A 12820-nucleotide genomic window follows, 5' to 3' on the forward strand; every position below is an offset into this window, starting at 1 on the left:
AGTATCAATAACATTGGAATGTAGATTGACCTCTTCCAATGTTTTGACCAATGTGCGGCTCTCCAGCTTTGCTGGCATAGCTCAGTTACAATCCTTATTGATTCTTCTTCTGTTGTTTGCAATATTCCAGTGGGTACTACATCCATTTCTACATCCTTTTGACTTCTGAAACCAGGAGACAGTGAGTTCAAGTCTGACCTTGAGCATTAAGCCAGCTGAGTGATTTGATTCCAGTACTTTTTCTCAGCCTGAGAAAGGAAGCAGTATCAAACTACTTCTGAAAAACCTAGCAAAAGAAAACTGCAGGGATTTTTCCTGGCTCTCTTTGAGAACTGGACACAATTGAACCAAAAAAAAAAAAAAAGTTAATTGACAGTAAATGATATTATGTTTGTAAGCCATATTCATTCTTGAGCAAATGAACTTTGAAAGGACTGTTCTTTCTAATGAACTAAGCTAAAAACTAACGACAGGATGAAAATGCAATAAGAAGCTGTGTATACAAATCCATATATTAACTGCTTGAAATATATTGGAAAAGCAATTCAAGTAGGATTGCAATATCCAGACAGTATAATCTAACAATATAAGATTAATGAACTATAGTAGAAAATATTTGCACAAAGGCCAGATTGTGGCCTGGAATTTATGTTAGTGGTTTTCAAATTGTTCTCTGGAAACCTCTTGGGTACCTCAGAATCTTATCTAGGTTTCTGCATTAAGAAGATTAGAAAGAGCAGATGGGACTGCCTGAAAAGCAGCTTGATTATGTCTGCTCATCTCATCCTACAATATCATGCCCTTAAAGGAACATTTTTAGATAGACCATTGCTGAAACCAAGCAAAATAACGGGTGCACTGCATAAACCGAGTCACATCAATGTCCAATGTTAAAATATACATGCTTATTTTCCTATATTAGAAATAAATTCTTCATTTTCAAAACAAATGGATTTTAGATGCTGTTCTTTTTCAATCCAGATTGACTAAATTATGGGGAATGCATGACAATAATTTCCTATGAGAATTGATGTTTTTAAAAAAGAATTTCTGTGAGCTGATAATTGTTAGAGAAGAGCGTTAAAGTGTTAGTGTTAGAGAAGAGCCAGCAATATTCTGAACATTGAATTGCTGACCCAATCTCTGGAATTTATTTATTTATTTATTAAATTTTTATGCCTCTCATCTCTCTGTTGAAGCCATGGAGAATATAAAATAGAATAGAGCTGGAAGGAAGGAGGTCTTCTAGTCCATCCCCTGCTCAAGCAGGAGAACCTATACCATATCAGACAGGTGATTGTCTAGTCTCTTTTTAAAAATTTCCAGTAATGGAGCGCCCACAATTTCTGGGGACAAGCTATTCCACTGGTTAATTGTCCTCACTGTCAGGAAATTTCTCCTTAATTCCAGATTGCTTTTGATCAGTTTCCAGCTATTGTTTCTTGTCCTTCCCTCTGGTGCTCTGGTGAACAACGTGACCCCCCTCTTCCTTGTGGCAGCCCCTCAGATACTGGAATACCGCTATCATGTCTCCCCTATGTCTTCTTTTCTTTAGATTAGCCAAACCCAAGTCCTGCAGCTGTTCTTCATATGTTTTATTCATCAGGCCTTTGATCATTTTAGTTGCTCTTCTCTGATTTTTTTCCAAACTCTCAACATCTTTTTTGTGATATGGTGACCAAAATTGGCTGCAGTATTCCATGTGTGGTCTTACTAGGGCTTTGTAAAGTAGTACTAGTACTTCGCGTGATCTTGATTCCATGCCTCTGTTTATACAACACAGGATTGTATTAGCTTTTTTGTTTGCTGCTGCACACTGGTGGCTCATAGTCAAGTGATCGTCCACTAGGACTACAAAGTACCTCTCACCATTGTGTAATTAGGTTTTGCAGTTTGAGATATGGAAATATTTGTGTGACACATTTCCTTAAGATATCTCTCTCCAGTGGCTTCTGCTTATCCTGTTAGATCTTGCAAGAAGAGCATGCTTCAGATCCTACTTATTTAGAAATGTCAACTTGTGATACCCAGGAAATGTGTCTCTTCTGTCATAGCTTCTGTCCTCTGGAGAACACCACGTGGGATCAAAGTGACCCCGATCCTGGTAGCTTTCTGGAGAACATTGAAAATCTGGTTGTATTTCCACACATGGGGTTTAGAAAGTTAATGAAACCCATTATATTATATTTAATTTTTGATTTAATATTATATCATTTTAGTGTTGGCTATGGTTTCTTTCTTTCTTTCTTTCTTTCTTTCTTTCTTTCTTTCTTTCTTTCTTCCTTTTTTTCTTTCTTTTGTATACATTTTGATGTGAGTTCAATAGGATTTCCTTCCAAGTAAATAGCATCAAATGGCAGTCTTAGTCTCCACCTCAAATGGCCCTCTGGAGAAATCCAGCTGATTTTCAATCTGAAGTAAAAGTAAATTTTTATTTATTGGATTCCAAAAGATTTTTTTATTTATATATTGCTTTATGGATTAGTGCATTAGAAGTAACATGTTGTTTCAAAAATAATGTACCATAATCTATATAAAGACTTAATTTAATAGACAAGGAATGAAAATATTTAGAAAGCCAAGAAGAAGAAAAATGACTTTTCCTTTTCGTGTTTATTATCTGAATTGTATGCTTTATACTAGACATCTTGGCTCCAATCAGACAAGCTATGTTTGGAGCTTGAATGAAACATTTTAAATATTAGTTATATATCTAAGAAGACTATATTTATGAATGACTGATAAGAAAGCTAATATGTACACGATTACATTATCTGGCTAATTATATTGTCTGGCCTTCAGAATAATAAAATGTTTATTTAGATTATAATTTTGATTCAAGTATGTTTGAGATATTACTGAAAACTAGTCAAGAAAGGAAAAGTTTATCCATAAATCATTAGGAAGTGAATTTGACTTCGTGGCATCCAAGAGATTAAAATTCATTTAAACTAATATCAGTAGAACATACAAAGCAGATGAAAAGAAAATGCTCTTGTAATAAAATAAGCATACGTAAGTCTAAAATGCTGCAAACTGCAGCTTAATAGTTCACATATACTACATGCCAACTCATTAGTTTAAACCTGAATATAAAATCATATTTGTTCTAGTAGCCTAAAGGAGTATAGGCAGTCCTCACTAAGTGACTACGATTGGGACTGGCAATTTTGTTGCTAAGTGCTGCTGTTGCTAAATGGAAAAAAAATCACATGACCACAATGGGTTAAAAACTTTACTTCCCCTTCAGTCATCAAGCGAAGTCCTGAGGTCTAAGCAAAACATCATGTGACCACAAATTATGATTTTACTTCCATTTTCTCTTTTAACTCTGCTTTTCACAAGCCACTTGCAAAGTACCTGAAAGGCAATCGTTGCAGGACATCGCAACATTTGTAAATTCAGGCATTGGTCACAAAGCTTTTTTTTTTTTTTAACATCATCGCAACTTCAAACAAAGAGCCAATTAGTATAGTGGTGAAGGCATCAGATTAGAAATCAGGAGACTGGGAGTTTTAGTTCTGCCTGGATGACCTTGGGCCAGTCACTTTCTCCCAGCCCTAAGAAGGAGGCAATAGCAAACCACTTCTGAAAAATTTTGTCAAGGGACTTATCCAGGCAATCTCTGAGAATTGAACATGAATGAACGGAAGAAAAAAAATCCTTCAAACAGCCACTAACATAGACAACAGTTAAGTTTAGTCTACCTGTAACCCTATGCACACTTATTTGGGATTAAGTCCCACTGAAAACAGTGATGCACACAATTTAGGTAAATTGAAAGAGAATCCTGCACATGCTGTATATGTTAGGTATAATGAGGTAGTAGCATACATGGCATACTGGGCATGCTGGTTCACTGATATGTATAGATGTGCATAGGTGTGTATAATTTAATTTCACAGCCACATCCACCCACAAAATAGTATTGCAAAGGAAAAAAGAAAAGTAAAAGGAGCTGGCTTTTTTTAAAGGCCTGAAATGTATCCCAAAGGGATCTAAAATATGCCAGATAATGGGCAGAATATATTAAGCTGAATCATTAGTACATTTATTCCCTTTACATTAGGGAGTTTGGAGTTGTGTGTGAGGGACGTGGGAAGGACAGTAATTCTTTCCAATTTTTTTCCGTTGGAAATTACCTCCTTCTTCTTGAAGACTTGATGGACAACTTGTGGTTGTGTCACTTTCTTTGCAGCCCCCAAGACTCCTAGAATAGAGCTGCCCCAACTGAAGAATAGAGATTCTGAACACTTTTGGCACATTTTCAGTAAGAAATAAAAGGAATAAGTTTTTTAAAAAAAAATCTTCAGAAAGGCTAAGCACACCTAAGAGAGCCTATTCAAAACAGAAAACCCCAAAGAAAAGGAAACCAGAGATGCTCATTGGCAAGAGCATTTGTGGGAAGGGATGTCAAACAGTCAATATTGTGGTCATGACCACTCCTATGTGCTTGGACTCACCCCTGCAGTTCTTCATTATCAAAAATCAATTTAGAATAAATGCATACAGTTCCTCACCACTAGCAAAAAAAAATGTCTGCTCCTGCATTAGGCTGATGTACATGTCATTCTTGATGTAAACGATTTTGTGGTGTGATTTTTGTCAGTGCTGCAAAGAGAAGGGAAAGGGTAAGCTATTTCTCCCCCCCCCCCCCGCCCCCGGGTTGCCTTGATTGTGTTCATGGCACTTTGTCCCATGAATATTAATTGTTTGATGCATTAACATCAAAAGTACTTATGCTTCCAGTCTTGAATAATTGCTACCACCATTTACTCTGGCTAATGTGAATGATTATTGCAGTATAACAATCTGGTTAAATTTACTTCATATTCTCCCACCCTTGTGCCTCAATTTCTCATTTAGGTTTTAGTATAAAAGTGAGCAATTGCCTTCTTTTTTAAAAAAAATATCTTTTTTTTTAAAAAAAGATCTTAATCTTTTCTGAACAGGAAATCTTTGAAATAGTGGAATAGTTTAGCTTTGTATATAATGATGCTTGAAAGTAACTTTTTTTGGTAAAATACACAGTCTTGCTCTTAGACTAAGGGATATCCAATCAAAGCAGTACCAAAAATCAGACATCTGTTCTGTTAATCTGTTCTCGCCTCATCTTCCAACAGTCTGAAGCAACTTTGAGCAAAATGGAGAAAGAGATTTCCCAAAATAATTCCCACCAATAGGAAAATGTGTAAATAAAGTGTTCCAGCCCATTGGGCCCATAACTGGGGAGACATTGGAAGTAGAATAAACATGCAAACAAGATATGGATAGACAGAGAAGTTCTCATTCCTACAATTTTCCCTCACAATTCTAAAATTGCTGCAGACTTCAAAAGTTGTCCTTCGTCTCTTTTTCTCTATTTCAGTTCCAAAGTTCCATAGAGGAAATGCCAGGATCTAGGACAACTTTGCATGGCTCGCCACCACCACATGACCTCTTCTAACTCACCGCTGCCAAATCACTGGAGGGCAACTGAACACAGCCAATTCACTGCAGGGACGATGTGCCACAGGCAACTGGAGGGAGAGTCGGGCAGAAGGGCAGGCGAGCAGACATAATGCAAAGCAGCAGCAGTGGCCAGGGACTTCCCATTTTTCACATAGCCCGCCAATGTGTATACTGAGCTGCTGCACTGAGCTCTGGGCTGTTTGGAGTTTGGACCATTTGGGGCAATGGCAGTGGACAGGTGGGCAGTGGGGGAGGTAATGGAGGCTGGGCGCATCCCATTTTCACTCCTCTTGCCCGGCTCTCCCTCTGGTTGGAAGTCCCTCACCACTCTGCACTGTGCCCACTCGCTCATTCCCCTGTCTGCCTGGCTCTCTCTCTCTCCAGCTTCCCACGGCGAACTGTCTCCAAGGCAAATTGACCATGTTCAGTTGTCCTGCAATGACTTGGTGGCGGTGAGTTTGCAGTGGTGGCGAGCTGGCTGTGCTGAGATGTCCCATTCTGGAGATTCTAGGCTTTGAATTACTTAAATTACTTTTTATCCCAGTTTTTCTATTTACAAAGCAGGGTAACTTATAAAAAATTAAAAAGAGAAATAAATTAATGGAGACTATACTCTGAATACCCAAATTTCAGAACATGTGAAGAAAACTTTATAAATGCATTCCCCAGGACTATGGATAAACTCTAGACCTTATTGTCCTATAATATTATCATTTAACTTAGGTTCTCAAACTTTTTGCATTATAGTAAGTGTGAACCTGAGAATTTGTAGACAAAGCACATTGATATACAACCAAATAAGATTCTAATTAAATTATTGAAATTCCAAAGTGGATTCATTCCCATTAATTTCATAACATGCATATCTCTAGCCAAAGACATGTCAGAGCAGATGTCCATTGGCACTGACACTATAAAAAGTAAGCACCCATGCTTTTCCATGTCATTAAGTAAAGAATCCCTTCCATTCATTTTCTAATTATTGTACTTGAGGTTTGCTATTTAATATGCAACAAATAATTAACCCTTTTCAAATCGTTGATTCCAGCAACCATGAAAAGAAACAAATTGGCAAGAATAGAAAGGAAAGGACAAACTTCTAGAAAAGGCTGGACTTTTTGTTTTAAAGCTGAAATATTACATAAAAATGAGCAATGAGTGCTTATGGTCGTTTTCCCATTAACTCTGAAAAACATCCTAGTTTGAGTCAGTAGTAGGATTCAGCTGGTTCACACCACTTCTGGTAGCTGGTAGCTAATTTTTTGTTGCCCAGGCCCAGAATGGACTTCTGAAAGCAGCATCCACACAAAGAACCGGTTGTTCACATATTTGAATCCCACCACTGGTTTGAGTGCTTCATTCATATATTCAGTCCCTCTTCTATTCTTTATTTGCTTTAGGCTAAATGATCAATAAACGCTAAAGTTTTTTTTAAAAAAAACATGTTTATCAAGAGAAAATTAAAATTGGAAAAAATCTAAGTTTCTTTAAAGTTGAGCTTGGCTTCTGGTTGCTTCATAGAAACATCCATATGGCTCATGAACATGGATTGCCATTCCTACCTTTTGGGCTGATATTGATGATGATGATATTGATTACCATTCCAAAATGGAATTGTCCATCCAAAAAACCTCAGAATTATGTTAATGTGAAAACAGGCAAGATAAACACAATGGATATAACATGTAGTTGTGTCCATTGGAACAAGGAGACAAATAAATCTCCTCATTATATGGCTAACAATTAAAATGGGAATAAATTACATAGAATGTTGCTCACCTTGGCTGATCTTAAAATAACTAAGCTAGATCATATCCAGTTAGTTCTTCGATGGGAATAGTTAAGAAATTCCAGGGCTCTAGGATAACCTGAGAGATCGATATCCAGGCTGAGTCATGGCAAGGAAAAGTCCATGATCAGCCTATGAAATCTGTACTCTCTGTGCAGAATGATTTCCAGAGCTTGGGGAAGGAACTTAGCAGAATAGGCTGTAGGCTTACTTTCTCAGAGGTTTTACCAGTGTATAAGGAGCAAAACGGAAAAGGCCAGCGCATAGCACAATTCAATATGTGGCTAAAGGAGTGGTGTAAAGGGGAAGGCTTTGGATATATTAGTCACGATGTCAGTAGCTGGTCGAGTCAAAAGATATACAAAAGAGATAGTTTGCATCCATCAAAAAAAGGGACTGAGTTACTCGGCTATAAATTCACAGATTTTCTGGAGGGAAATTTAAACTAAACAGCGGGGACAGGGAGTTAATTGATACGGAACAACCCTGTCCCCGGCAATTTAAAAACTATAGGGCTATCAGTGCATGTAGCATAGATGTGTGTGTGGACAAGAATACCAACCTTGCTATCAAGCAAAATGAAGCCTCTAATAGCGAGTGCCACTTAAAGTGCACTAACCAAATAGGAGGTAAGACAATAGGGGAACTCAGGCACCACACAGGTTATGTAGAAAGGAAACACAGGGCCACCCACAAAGGACTCAAATGTTTATACACCAATGCATAGAGTATGAACAGCAAACAGGGTGAACTAGAAATTCAGGTTAATGAGGGCAGATACGATATTGTTGCCATTACGGAAACATGGTGGGATGAAACCCACACATGGAACACACAGCTAGAGGGATTTAAATTATTTAAAAGAAACAGACCAAATAAAAGAGGAGGTGGAGTTGCTCTCTATATAAGAAATAACTACATCTCCACAGAAATAGAGTACAACAATGATAAAAACTGTCTTGAATGCATTTGAGTCAATATAAAAGGGGGGGAAATGACATTGCCATAGGTGTATACTACAGACCACCCAACCAAACAGAGGAAATGATAGACGGTGTTGAAGCCATAGGAACCCTGGGAGGAAGTGATCATGCAATATTAGAATTCAACATTATAGAAGCACAAGCAATAGAACACAGTCAAACTAGAGTCTTGGACTTCAAGAGAGCTAATTTCAATAAACTTAGAGAGGGCTTGGGAAGGATTCCATGGATGAGAATCCTCCAGGGGAAAACAACTCAAGAAGCTTGGGAAATTTTGAAAAATGAGATAATAAAAGCACAGTCTAGCACAATACCAACGAAGAGGAAAAACAACAGCTCTCAAAAGAAACCAGCATGGCTGCATAAAGAACTCTCTGACAAATTGAAAGATAAAAAGGACAAGTATAGAAAGTGGAAAGAGGGGAACATAACTAAGTCAGAATATCAGCAAATAGCCCGAGCCTGCAAAGATGAAGTGAAGAAAGCCAAGGCTCAAAATGAACTAAGGCTTGCGACTAAAGTCAAAAATAACAAAAAAAGCTTCTTTCAACATGTAAAAAACAAGAAAAAAGTGAAGGAAATGATTGGTCCATTAGTGGGTGGAAGTGGCAAGAAGGTGACAAGCAACAGGGAGAAAGCAGAACTATTTAACTCATTTTTTGCATCTGTCTTTACACAAAGGGAAAAAACAGACCAACCTATCAAAAATAGTGCCATAAAAAACAAAACAGAAACACAAGTTAAGATAGGCAAGAAAATGGTTAGTGAGCACCTGTCCAGCCTAGATGAGTTCAAATCGCCAGGACCAGATGGATTACACCCCAGAGTTCTCAAGGAACTGGCAGATGTGATATCGGAGCCACTGAACTATATTTTTCAAAGATTCTGGAACACAGGGGAACTACCAGAGGACTGGAAAAGAGTTGATGTGGTTCCCATCCTCAAAAAAGGAAAAAAAATGGATCCAGGAAATTACAGACCTATCAGCCTGACCTCAATACCTGGGAAGATCCTGGAAAAGATAATCAAACAACGAATCAACGAACACCTAGAGGCAAACAAAGTCATTACTAAAAGCCAACATGGGTTTGTCAAAAATAGATCATGCCAGACAAATCTTATTGCATTCTTTGACCAAGTGACAAAATTAGTGGATCAGAGGAATGCTGTGGACATAATTTACTTGGACTTCAGTAAGGCATTTGATAAAGTAGATCACAACCTACTACTTGACAAGATAGAAAAATGTGGGGTAAACAGAACCACCACCAGATGGATCCGTAGCTGGCTGACTGGCCGTACTCAGCGAATGGTCCTCAATGGAACTGCATCTATATGGAGGGAAGTGTGTAGTGGGGTGCCCCAGGGCTCTGTTCTGGGCCCAGTACTCTTCAACATCTTCATCAACGATTTGGATGAAGGGATAGATGGGGAACTCATCAAATTTGCAGATGACACCAAGCTGGCAGGAATAGCCAACACTCCAGAAGACAGGCTTCAGATACAGAAGGATCTGGACAGACTTGAACACTGGGCACTAACTAACAAAATGAAATTCAATGGTGAAAAAAGCAAGGTTCTACATTTAGGCAAGAAAAACCAAATGCACAAGTACAGCATAGGTGGCACCATGCTCAATAGTAGTAACTGTGAGAGGGACCTCGGAGTCCTAGTAGACAATCACCTAAATATGAGCCAGCAGTGTGCTGCAGCTGCCAAAAAGGCCAACACAGTGCTAGGCTGCATTAACAGAGGGATAGAATCAAGATCACGTGAAGTATTAATACCACTTTCAATGCCTTGGTAAGGCCACACTTGGAATACTGCATCCAGTTTTGGTCACCACGATGTAAAAAAGATGTTGAGACTCTAGAAAGAGTACAGAGAAGAGCAACAAAGATGATTAGGGGACTGGAGGCTAAAACATATAAGGAACGGTTGCTAGAATTGGGTATGTCTAGTTTAACGAAGAGAAGGACAAGGGGGGACATGATAGCAGTATTCCAATATCTCAGGGGCTGCCATAAAGAAGAGGGAATTAAGCTATTTTCCAAAGCACCTGAAGGCAGGACAAGAAGCAACGGGTGGAAACTAATCAAGGAGAGAAGCAACCTAGAACTAAGGAGAAACTTCCTGACAGTGAGAACAATTAATCAGTGGAACAGCTTGCCTCCAGAAGCAGTAAATGCTCCAACACTGGAAGTTTTTAAGAAGAGACTGGACAGCCACTTGTCCAAAATGGTGTAGGGTTTCCTGCCCGAGCAGGGGGTTGGACTAGATGACCTCCAAGGTCCCTTCCAACTTTACTACTACTATTATTATTATTATCACCAGGAATCACGTTTGACTAGGAGATTTTATATTTTGTTTTATGGGCATCTGGATAAAAAGGACTGTTAAGGAGAACATTAGGCGGATGCTATAGAATATTGGAACCCAATAGAAGCAGGAAGGAATTTTATAGACTAATGGTGAAGTTGAAAAAAATTGGGAAGGAGGCAACGTCAAGGTCCCCCAGCTGGAAGAAGGAGGGGGCCGAATATCAAACTATGCTTGGACTGACTGTTAGGAAAACATCTTACCTGAATCTGATTGGTTGCACTGGGGTGGGCAATGAGAGATAGTTAAGAGAGGGAAAAGTAGAACTTAGGGATTTTGGTGCGTGATTTTCAGTTCTGGCTTTGCAATACTGCAGTACACCTCTAATAAACTATACCTTTCTCAACAAATGGAGCCAAGGATCATTTCTAATTAGAGATTTAAGCTGTGGCAGGTCTGACGTTTATAATGAACATGTAGCAGTCCTGTTACGTACAGTAGTATTTTTATAGTTAGAGTGCAGTACTGCAGGCCACTTTAGCTGACTGTGTTCAGCAGGTCAGCGGTTCAAATCTCACTGGCTCAAGGTTGACTCAGCCTTCCATCCTTCCGGGGTAGGGAAAATGAGGACCCAGATTGTTGGGGGCAATGTAAATATATATATATACATTGCTTACTGGTGTACACCGCTTAGAGAGTGCTTGCACTTAAAGCGGTATATAAGTCTCATAAATAAATAAATAAATAAATAAATAAATAAATAAATAAATAATGGATTTGTGCATATGCGTGTTTGTTCAAGGTGGCACTGACTCCCAATAAATGCCTTGCAGTTTTCTTGTCAAGATTTTGGAAGCGATTTGCCATTACCTGTTTCCTAGGATGAAGAGAGAGAGTCAGGCCCAAAGTCAGCCAGTTGGCTTCATGCCAAGGGCGGAAGTAAAACTCACAGTCTCCCCATTTTTAGCCTGGTGCTTTACCAAACTGGTTCTCACATATAATGGACCACTCTATTATGAAGGGAAACTGAAATGAGTGGTGTTGTTTTTGTAGGAAAAGAATTGTTCTAAAAAGCAGGAAAAAAAATGCCTGGAGTATTGTGGCTATAGAAGTCAATATATATCCGGTTGGTCTAGTCAATTTAAATATACTCACTAAGTTCAGCAAGCTACATTTAATTTCCTGCTGCAACTGCCCAATTTGTCTATTTCAGATACTGTACAGATTGAAAAGACAGGTTGAAAGTTTAGGATATTATTTATTACTGTGTAAAAAACTAGGCTGAACTTGTATACATGTGTTCTCTCTCTCAGAAAGGAGTCAGAAAGGAGAAAAGACATAAAGAATCACTAAAATGCAACCATGTGCTGTTTACGGGATGAAGCCACTCACTGTTTGAGCAATATATACAACTAAAAGGCAGGGTTTTTTTTTTTTAAAGGAAGATATGTTTTGGGGGAGGGAACTTGACAGGCCACACACAGATGCCACTCCAGTTTTATTACAAGAGCAAAGTATTAGCATTTCGAAAGTGGCTAGTATAAGCAGAGATGAAAGAATGGATAAACTTTTACTAAAGAAGCTTTGCTTTAAAAAAGAGAGCGAGTGACAGATCTGTTCAGATTTTATGTTTAGGAGAAGCTGCCATCCTAGCTATGGTATTATTTAAATTCAATTCAATTACTTACCATTGATATATGCTCTGTCTGTCTGTTCTTTGGAGAATCAAGCCAAAGAGCCTTTAACTCCAGAATAATAGAGTTGGAAGGGACCTTGGAGGTCTTCTAGTCCAACCTCCTGCACAAGCAGGAGACCCATATATCTTTGCTCATCACGCCAGATAGTCTGAGTCTCTGTAAACACATGTCCTTATGTGGAAGTACAGTTTTTTTATCCAGTTCTGCTAACTCTGCTAACTCTTTTAACTTTAAGTGATATAAGCTGTTGCTTCAAATTAATTGTAGTTACATGTTTTGGTGCTGTTGAAAAGAGCCCTAATTAAAAAGCAATTAGTCATGGACATTATTTTGAGGTCCCCATCTATTGGGTCACCTCTGCTTCTAGATTTTCTCTGAAGCTTCCTATTCTCTTCCTGAGAAAAGCTTTGAAATGAATAAAGTCGCTTTGTTTAACATTCTCATAGGGTCCCTCTGTGAGGGAGATGGGTGGTTTCAAAAATTTGATAAAAATAAATAAATAATTTCTCCGTGGAAACCTTGTTACAAAGCATTGTGAGACATATTGACCTTCCCAGGCTCCTAGGAGTGACCCTTCTTTC

At 38.5% G+C, this 12820-nt stretch overlaps 1 protein-coding gene across 3 annotated transcripts in view; it reads left to right on the forward strand.

Moving 5' to 3' along the window:
• Window positions 1-12820, forward strand: part of EFCC1 (EF-hand and coiled-coil domain containing 1) — an 82336-nt gene that overhangs the window by 38057 nt on the left and 31459 nt on the right. The gene's annotated exons all lie outside the window — the stretch shown is intronic.

The sequence above is a fragment of the Crotalus tigris genome, unplaced genomic scaffold, assembly GCF_016545835.1.
Source record: "Crotalus tigris isolate CLP2741 ecotype Arizona unplaced genomic scaffold, ASM1654583v1 scf7180000018275.596634, whole genome shotgun sequence".
Classification (NCBI taxonomy): domain Eukaryota; kingdom Metazoa; phylum Chordata; class Lepidosauria; order Squamata; family Viperidae; genus Crotalus; species Crotalus tigris.